Consider the following 9,431-nt stretch of genomic DNA (forward strand, 5'->3'; position numbering starts at 1 on the left):
TACCATCTAGTCCCTCTGGACCACTTTTCTAGTGGAAAAGTGTGGCCTTGAAAAAGTTGTAGGAGAACTCAAAGGACGAAACTCTTCACCCCCTGTTTTGGATAAAATGAATCATGGCAGAACTTGATCAGAGACTGCCCTAGGCATGATCCACAGCAGATTAAACTTTCATTGGGTAGGTCTATAGGAAGAGATTGTAGACATACATTATTTCCTCTCATCAGTCTTTAAAGTGGTAACTGATCTAAAAAGAAATAGAATTTATCCAATGTAATGTGTCTCTACCTGTCAGAGACACACAACATTGGATAAAAATTCTGGTTTTAGTTTAGGTAATACATGTCCTAGAGAAAAACAAAGAAAAATTAAACAGCTCTCAAGAGACAATGGGATCTATTCTGTCCTCACATGCATGACTTAGTTACAAGTGGGCTCCTTGCCAGCTTCTGAGCTCAGCTACACACATGCAATTTTCTTTGACTTGAACAGAGCATATATTTTTGTGGGAAGAACCTGGACTTTTTGCATGTAGGAATTATATTTTTTGTTATATGTTTATTATAAGGATCATGGCCTCCTTGTTTTGAGCTTTGGGAAAAAAAGGCTCTGTGTTCTACCCGCTGGAGAGATTATGGCCCAGAAGAACCATCAGCATGTGAAGGGTGGGGGCAGTCTAACTATAAGTCCCCTACATGGTCATATATTCCCAATTACAAAGAGGCATATGTAAACTTTAGTCACCTGGGAAATAATTGACTTGCTTGAGATGATGCTTTCAGACGCCTGACAGATTCTCTGTGTGTCTTTCCCCTTCCATGCCTGCACCCAGCACAACACTGCTTCCCATCCCAAGTTAATTGAGTCTTCATCCTCAGGGCTGGTTTACCCTGAGAATGCACTCGGTCTTGTTTCAAGCACCTGCTGCCAGATTCTGTGCTCAGCTACACATGTGGCTCCCTTTGACTTAGAATATATATTCTTCTGGTCACAGCCAGTTCTTTCAGGGTATGGCTCTACAAAGATATGGAAGCCCATCTGGCTCACCATTGCTTGGGGTTTGTAAAGGCAGAGGATACAGAGTGGAGGAATTTGATGGAGAAGGCAGTGGTCTTACTGCCCTTTGTTGGGACCATACCTGGCATCTGACATGACAGTGGAAGAAGCAAGAGCACATTGGTGGTTGGGAATTGTGTAAATCAGCTTTTCCTCTGAATGCATCACTGTACACTGCGCTTCACTATCCAGTGATCGGCATAGTGAAAGCAGGAAGTCAGATGGACTTAAGGGCTTATTCCTATGTGATGGAGGTGGAAGAGTAGGCATAAGACAGAGGATTTTAAGTCCTTAGGAAACAGCCAAATCAATGTGTTCAGTCTCTTCTGTGTGCCTCTTCGAATGCCGTCAAGTACAGCTAGGGTTCTGCAGGTTTGGGAGGGAAGGGTTTCAGGGCAGGGAGCAGAGCCAGAGAACGACTGCTCTCTATCCCTCGCCACCCCTGGCACCTTTCCCAGTGGAAGTCAAAGTGGGGATTAACACACGGAACTGGTTCTGTTCCAACTCCCCAAGAGGAAAACAACATTTTTTTCAAGCTATATGATTCTTGTTTGTAGCTACGTGACACATTATTTAATGGCTGTGAAATACTGCATTGTTCTGATTTTGAAGATGCGCACATCTTTAGAGGACCGCTTTCATTTTTCTAAATGCTTTTTAAATGCAACATTTACAAACACCTTCATTTTCGTGTGTTGCTGACTTGCTCATTGACATTTTAAGCTAAACAGCATATGGCTTATAGCTTTGTACAAGCAATTGTATACAATTCATACATTTTCTGGAATTAAAAAGCCTTGGAAACACAATGACAATTTTCAAAACTACAGGTTTATTCTTAAAACTAGGAGATCTGTGAGGTCTATTCTTCATTTTTACAGATTTTTCCAAGTGATCCAAAAGAGTTGCTCAGGGCATCACAGTTTCCTGTCTGCAAAACAACAGAAACAACACAGGTAGATATTTAGATGTTTAATTCCCATGTGTATTCAATGTTCTTTGTGATCTTTAGATGGAAGGGTATTACTGGAGTGTAAGGTATTAATTACTGTTATCAGTATCTAAGACATCTCTTACTGACGATTTAAATCAGCTTCCCCTGGAAACATAGGAAATAGGATTTAAAAGGGCCTCCTGCATCAAGTTCAAACCCCAGCTTTTGCTGTCAACTGCACATTGCATAATTGGTTTCATGACGTGCTCAAGTTTCATGCCGTAACCAGTGAAGTTTCTTGCTTCCCTTGCTCCTGTCGGAGGGCTGCTCCAGGATATCATTCCACAGCTTCCTCCTAATTTCCTGTTGGAGTTTATTCATGGCCATTTTATAACCATTTGTTCTTATGTCAACATCATCCTTTAAATAGCTCTTCTCCCTCTTTGTGTATTTATAGACCAAAGTTATGTTCCCTTTCAGGCTTTGTTTTGTTTGTGTAAACAAGAGAAGGACTTTTAGTTTGCCATATTAGATAGCTCTTCCTCCTCCTACTAGTGCACCTTCTTGGTGCTTGTCCCAGTTTGAAATAATTGTGTTGCACATGGATGCAATAAAATGTGTGACCCAAGTTGTGCAGTCTGCCTGTACTCTGTCAGAGCAATATCATTCAATGAAAACTAGGAAAAAACCCACCATTTCCCTTCCCACTCTCCCTCATCAAACTCTTTTTTTTTTTCTTTTTAATATAGGCACAGTGTATCTAAGGCTCATGATCACCTTTTATTAGGAAGGAAAGTGATCCAAAATTTTTAAGTACCCAACTTGTACTTCTTCTTTTAGCCGGCTGTTGAAGCAATGCTGCCCACCCAAACTGTGTGCCTAAACCTGCGGCTTCATTATTTGTTTTCTGAAGTGTACCATCTTGAGATTACACTCTGGGATTTCACCTTGTCCCATCCCATCCCTTTTCTTCCCTTTTCTCTGCTTGCACAACAAGACACTATTCCTAGCTTTGTGTAATCAGAAAATTTCACTTGCATATACTCCCTTTGCTGCAGTGCAGGTGTTAAAACAGGACCCTACAAAATGATTAATAATAAAAGCAGTATGTGTAGGACTCAACTACTGATCTCGGTCCATCCCAGTAGATCTATTTTCAGTACAACCTGCAGTCACCTCTTCTCCAATCTGTTCCCCTCAGTACTTCCAAATTATCTCCTCTTTCTCCAGTTTAAATAACACCCCTCCCCCTGAAATGATGATAATATGATTTACGGATACCAGAGGAGCGAGATCTATTGCATTTCCTTTCTTTAGAAAAACCTCATTATTTATGGCATGATCCATTTTTGGAAAAGTCTAACGTGTTTCAACACATCTCTTGTTTCCTTCAAAATTAATTTTAAAACCTGGCATGCAATGAGAGCACATTATGAATCTGAATAAATGCTGCAACAGTCGTGTACTTGGTACTATAATGGGTTAATTGTTGCAGTGCAGGAGGCTGATAGGGAGCCACAATGCATGCCTTAATGAGGAGATGGTTAGGAGCCCTGGGGCATGGAATAGGGGCTAATATGAAGGAGAAAACAGTAGGATAGAAAGCTGAGTAACCCAAATAAAGACACATTTGCTCTTGTTTACGTTGCAATTACTGCCTTGCATTATCACTGACAAAACTTAGAAGCACTAGAGTAACTCAATGAGATGGATGTGTGCATAGAATATTTCTGTCCCAGACTAGGTTTTCTGTTTTCCTGTTTCACTGGCACTCCCTACTCAAAACAACAAGCTACAAGTTAAACTGAAAACCAGAGCACTACTTTGATGAGTGGACATACTGATGTTACAGTCAATACTTTTGATTTGAGGGGAGGAATCCTGTTTCCAACCTGCAGTTTTTAAAAGGAGGAATTTTGGAAAGACATCAAGTTCCCTTGGTCTGAGGACAGTCCAGAAAATATTGTAAAGAAATAACTTTAACACATGGATCAGAATAGCTCTGCTTCAAACGCATACTATGCAATGACACTGATACACTTTGTGACACTTTGTTCAGATTTTCAGTCAAAACTACCACCAGTTACAGTTTAAGACTGTTCAGCAATACATAGAATATTAACTTTGCCTTAGTATTTCGGATTAAATCGGTTCCTTCTTTCTTGGAGACTGGCTGGCTGGCTGGTAAAGGAACCTTGAAAGACATGAGAATCAAAATCAAAGAAAAGTTGGTCAAACACCAGCAAATGTTTAACTTGATGTCCAGAATAGCCAATCAGCCTTATGCTATCTCTCCCACTTTATCCGTTAATTAAATACCTTTGAGTCATATTTGTCCAATAAGGATTTTTTTAAAAAAATTAAATAATTTCCTTTTTTTTTTACAGCTGGTGCACAAGTAGTGGGCTTTATAATATGTACTTTCTCCAAATGTAACAGCATATGGTATCTGGTCTTCAGATAGTTGCTGGACATTCCTTTCTAGGATTGATTAATTGTAGGAATAAATCAATATAACTGTAAATGGAACTGGAATCAAAGTCAGACTTACTGAATATTGATAATCATCTAGGTAAACACTGAAGGTAGCTTCCAAGTCAAATAATAAGATTCTCAAAAACATATTTCTATAAACAAAGGTAAATAGTCTTTAATAAAACATCTGTAGAGTCCTACAGAAACAATAAACAGAAACAAAGTAAGAGAGAGTTTACCTAAACATCAGCTCAACTTTTTTATTTACCATTATTTTATTCCCGTTTTATTATAATAGGTCTTCTTTCCTACTCCTTACATGTTTCCTCTTGATTCTCCAGCCTTCTACATCCTTCTTTCTCTCTTTACAGTAGAAATTGCCATACAGGATCAGACAATAAGTCTCTGTGGTCTAACATTCAATCTCTCTGAAAGAGCCAGTGTATCAAGTCTCCTCCTTGTCTTTAACAGAGACTGACCTAAAGCATGAAGCTTGCCACTAGTATCCCTCTTACAAAATAGGTAACTACAAGTATTTTGTACTGACTGTATCTTACAAAGTACTTGGCCTCAGTGGCACACAAGGGCAATTATTACCGTGAGCTAATTATATATTGTGAGTGAAGAGCGGATTTTTTTTCTTTTTTTCATGAGTTTCCAAAGATCAGCTTTTACTTTCAGGCAGTATTTCCTTACCCTCATGTAATGATAGGAGAGCAAGCATGAAAATGCCTGACTGACCCCTGCTATTATTTTGGAAATACTTATCATGTCAGCTGTGATTTTGTCTCCTTCCTTTATTTCTGAAGTCTCCCATTCATTATCTGCTGCTAGCATTTTTATTGCTATGTAGCTTTGCTGGTTTTGCAGTGTGTGAGTGCCAAGTCCTCCATAACAGCCAACACACCAATGGGTGAGGGAGCAAGAAGCAGTGCACTCCTTAAGGAGTTCCTCTGGAAACATGGCATGCTCTTGTGTGGATGCATGCCTCAAAGTGGGATGTCCTCCCAGAGCAGCAGTGTCAGTTTTCCATCACCTCTGGAGACATCCCTGGCACAGACACACGGGCTCGCTGTGCTGTGGCCTCTGTGTCCTGCGGTTCCAACTGAGTAGACTGTGAGTGGCAGGGAGTGACAGGGAGTTGGCAAAGCTGCAAAGTTGGTTGGGAATCTCTCCTACCCAGAGGCTGCATGCTTCACAAGCCCCAGGGACAGTGACCCCAGTGCAAGCTGCCCTCTCACTCACGAAAGCAGATCCTCAGAAAGAGGAGGGAGAGAGCTGCCATGAACAAAGTGCTGGGGGAGGAAAGAGCAGGAAGAGAGTTGTGTGGTTCAGCAGCTGTACTAAAAAGGTAGGAGAGGGGATTCTGGTAGTAAATGGAAACAGGTGGGCAAATTCACAGGAGAAGAGGTGGAAGAAAAAAACTAAGACTATCTTTGGGACAATGGCGGGGGATGAAGGCTGGGAAGCTCAGAGAAGGTGTAGGAAACATTCTCCTTCTTGCAATGAAAGACTTGTCTCCAATACCAAAAGTCCAGGCTGTTATCAGCACCTTGAAGATGCTACACACTAATGAAATAGAAAGGAGGACAGGTTTAATTTTCCGATGAGGTCATCATAGGTAAATTAGTGCTTTTGCAGTGCTTTATAGATATCTGATCTCCCTGTTTTGATGGTACTTTCTCACCACATCCATCCCAAACCGCACCACATTCTGCCTTATCCTCAAGAAGGAAAAGAGCTCTGGATTATAAGCAATAGAGAACAGTCCAAATCTGTAACCCTATGAGCTACCTGTAAAAAAAATTTAGGAAACGCCAAGTAAACAGTCCACATAAAACTGTGGAAGCAGTATCTTTGACTGTTACTGAATGGAGAATCAGTTAATACAGAATAATTTACTGTAAAAAGTGTTACAACACAAATCTTATAAAATTATTCTTAAAATTTAATTTGTCTAGGACATATCTGTCTATAAACTTATGAAAAAGTGGTTAAATTGGTACTAATCCACATTCTTGCTATGTTGTTGTTTATGTGTGTATGGACAATTATTTTGCCATAAAACTCTCTTCTATTGATTTTTCTTAAATTATTTTTTTACTATAACAGTTATCTTTACTGCGTAATAGCGTCCAAAAATAACTTGAACCAAATTAATAATGACAATACTAAAATAAAAACCTATATCATTAATTTGGATCACTGTGGCATGTAGAAAATTTTCTGCAAATTAAGTCAAAAGAAAACCTATTCCTGATTATGTGCAGTCACTATAGAATTGATATTATTTATCCAGTGCAGACATCCAAGTGGTTGAGTAATCTGTTCTTCAAAACTAGTCTACCACAAGTTCATTGCTTCTCTTGTATGCTCTTCTCATCTCTGTATGACTGGTCAGAGATAAGACAATATACCTGGGTATGTTGTTAGGGGTAATGTTCACACAAGAAAATATTGTGTGTATATTGCTTTAAATGCCATCCTATCAAGAAACTGCTGAGACCTCTCATTCTCATGATGATACCTTTGGGAGCTGTAGGTATCTTGAAAACAGTGCTGCATCTCACAGTAAGTGTCTAACAGCATGCAACTCAAAGCTCTGTGTTGTGAGGATAACACAAAAAATAATTCACGTAGTTGATAATTTCCATTTCCACTTAACAAACAATCTGTTATCCAGATACAAATCTTCCTGTGAAGATTCCATAAGCTTAAATTTGGAATGATACATGAATTTGAGACATGCATTTCAAACAACAACTAGAAGAGCTCACTGCAATATGGAGACATAAATATATCTGCATGGAAATCAGGAGAAATATGAAATTAGTCTTAAATGACAATGGATTTAAACAAAACAAAAATTGTAAAACTTTATACAGATATAGATACTTTTAGCCAGGATTTGAACAACTAATTAAGTTCCTTTGTGATGAAAACTTTTTATTATCAGTATTGTCTATTATTACATTGTGAAATGCCTTCAGGCCCTGAACTAGAAGCCAGGTTCCATTATAATGGATATTAAGCATGTAATGAAAAGATAGCATTCCCCTCCAAAGTGTTCTTGAGCTGAACTTATGTACATATTGGAGTTGGAAGAACTGCACAAAGCATGGAGATACTAGAGCCAGTTTTTAGTTATGCATCTTGGTAACTTAGACCATGGAACACAGGTCCAGTGAGGACTTGTTACCCTTCCTTTGAAGTCAATTTTGCAAATGCCACAGAGATAAAAAGCAAAAAACGAATCTTGAAGGGAAGAAAATAGACTAAGGAATAGGGAAAGTTCGAAATGTCATCTGATTTTGCATGTAAACAAGTGGCTCAGGAGCACATATAGGGAAGGTTGTGAGGTGAGAAGGAAGGTTAGAGGTAAATATAGAGTTCAGAATTATACCCAGTCTAATACTAAAGTCCCTGCTGGTGGTTAGCTGTGCTAATTTGCCTGCCGTCTTTGTTGTATGTAGAATGCTTCTAGTGGAGAAACACACAGCTAGTAAGCCTCGACGGCAGTAGGGATTAATTGAGCATAATGTCTTTTGGAAAGTCACAGCATTTTCTTGGAAGGCAGCAAGGGAAAACCGATAGTTTTGCTGTGTAACGGAGTTTCATAATGAAATGTCTTACAGCGAATCCTTGTTGCCTCATTACTCTTAAACCTTTATGAAAAAAAATGCTTTTAAAGTGTATTACTTAATTGTATAATTTGAGGATCTTGCTGCACAATTCCATATGAGTTCTGTTTGGTCTCTCCTAGACGAGACAGCATTAGTCTCATCTAGAAGATGAGAATATGAAAACTCATCTAGAAGTCAGGAATATGAAAGTTAAGGTTGAATGGACCATTTTCCCTCCCCTCCGCAAACACCTTGTGATGCAGTCTAATTATATTGTTCACTACTCTTGCTCTGTTTTGACATTTTACAGATTCTTAATTAAACCACTTAACCTGTGACATTGATAAGTCCATAAGTCAAAAGTCATTACATTACGTTGTTCTGTAGTTTGCTTGAAGATCTAAACATCAGTGAATAATTGAACAAAACTTCAGAAATATTTTAGGTAAAGTGCTGCAGTATTACATGGTACCAGAAAAAAATTCTGTGGCTAAAAGCTTACAAAAAGGAATTTTCAATGCAGTGTGAATGGTAACTCATTTTCAAATGTTAATATATGGCTTATGTGACAATGGGTAGTTTTAAAGTTTTAACTGTGTCTTTCTTTTTTATTAAGGACACATCATATCCATTCAAACCGATTTTTGAACCTGTACTGACTGAAAAATTAGATTCATCACATCTGGAAGTGAGATGAAGAGTGAAGAATTCAGCCCTGGATTCAACCCCAAAAGATGAATTATTAAAAAAAAAAAAAAAGGTATCTACATATTTACAGACTGTTCTGTAGTGTCAGTACATTTGCTTCGATCACTGTTGTGAGCCTTTTGGCTTATGTACCTCTGACTAATTTACCTTTTACAGGACAAGGCACTCCCAAGCTGTAATGTGCCTCACAGGGAAAATATATCTGAGTAACAGGAACAAGAATGATAGTACAAAAGGCTCCAAGCTTTTCAGCCCCTTCAGAAAAATTCTGTATGAATATATCAGGCAAACTTTTAGTGCCACTGACACAAATTAAAACTGTGTTTTGGCATTTCATGAGTCTAAAAGCTCATATGGGGACATCTCAGTATGTACAGGTGTCCAAGGAATTACAACCTTGAAGAACTTTTCTAGGTAAGGCTCAGCTGTCTGTTCTGTATCTCCTTCAGTATTGATGCCACTAATGGATTTAAAATCCATTCATTCAGCAATTGTTCTCAGGCTACTTCTATAATGCATCACAAAGCAGAAAAATTTCCTGGCTTGAGTCTTGCCAATATCACTTGGGGAAGTGGACAGGAGAGGTGGAAAGAAAGAGAAGGCAGTTTTGCTAAGAAAGGAAATTAATGATTTCTCTC

The 9,431-nt window shown here is 38.7% G+C and overlaps 1 protein-coding gene across 1 annotated transcript in view; it reads left to right on the plus strand.

Moving 5' to 3' along the window:
* The window catches only part of LOC148184819 (uncharacterized), an 84,573-nt gene extending 75,787 nt beyond the window's left edge, over positions 1–8,786 (plus strand). Inside the window, exon 7 of the mRNA XM_088052044.1 lies at positions 8,702–8,786. The gene's annotated coding sequence lies outside the window, so the exon portion shown is untranslated. The remainder of the gene's footprint in view (positions 1–8,701) is intronic.
* Positions 8,787–9,431: the final 645 nt, after the last annotated feature.

This window comes from Pseudopodoces humilis, chromosome 2, assembly GCF_049639895.1.
Source record: "Pseudopodoces humilis isolate 2021_Gansu_Grassland_sample_001 chromosome 2, ASM4963989v1, whole genome shotgun sequence".
Lineage (NCBI taxonomy): Eukaryota > Metazoa > Chordata > Aves > Passeriformes > Paridae > Pseudopodoces > Pseudopodoces humilis.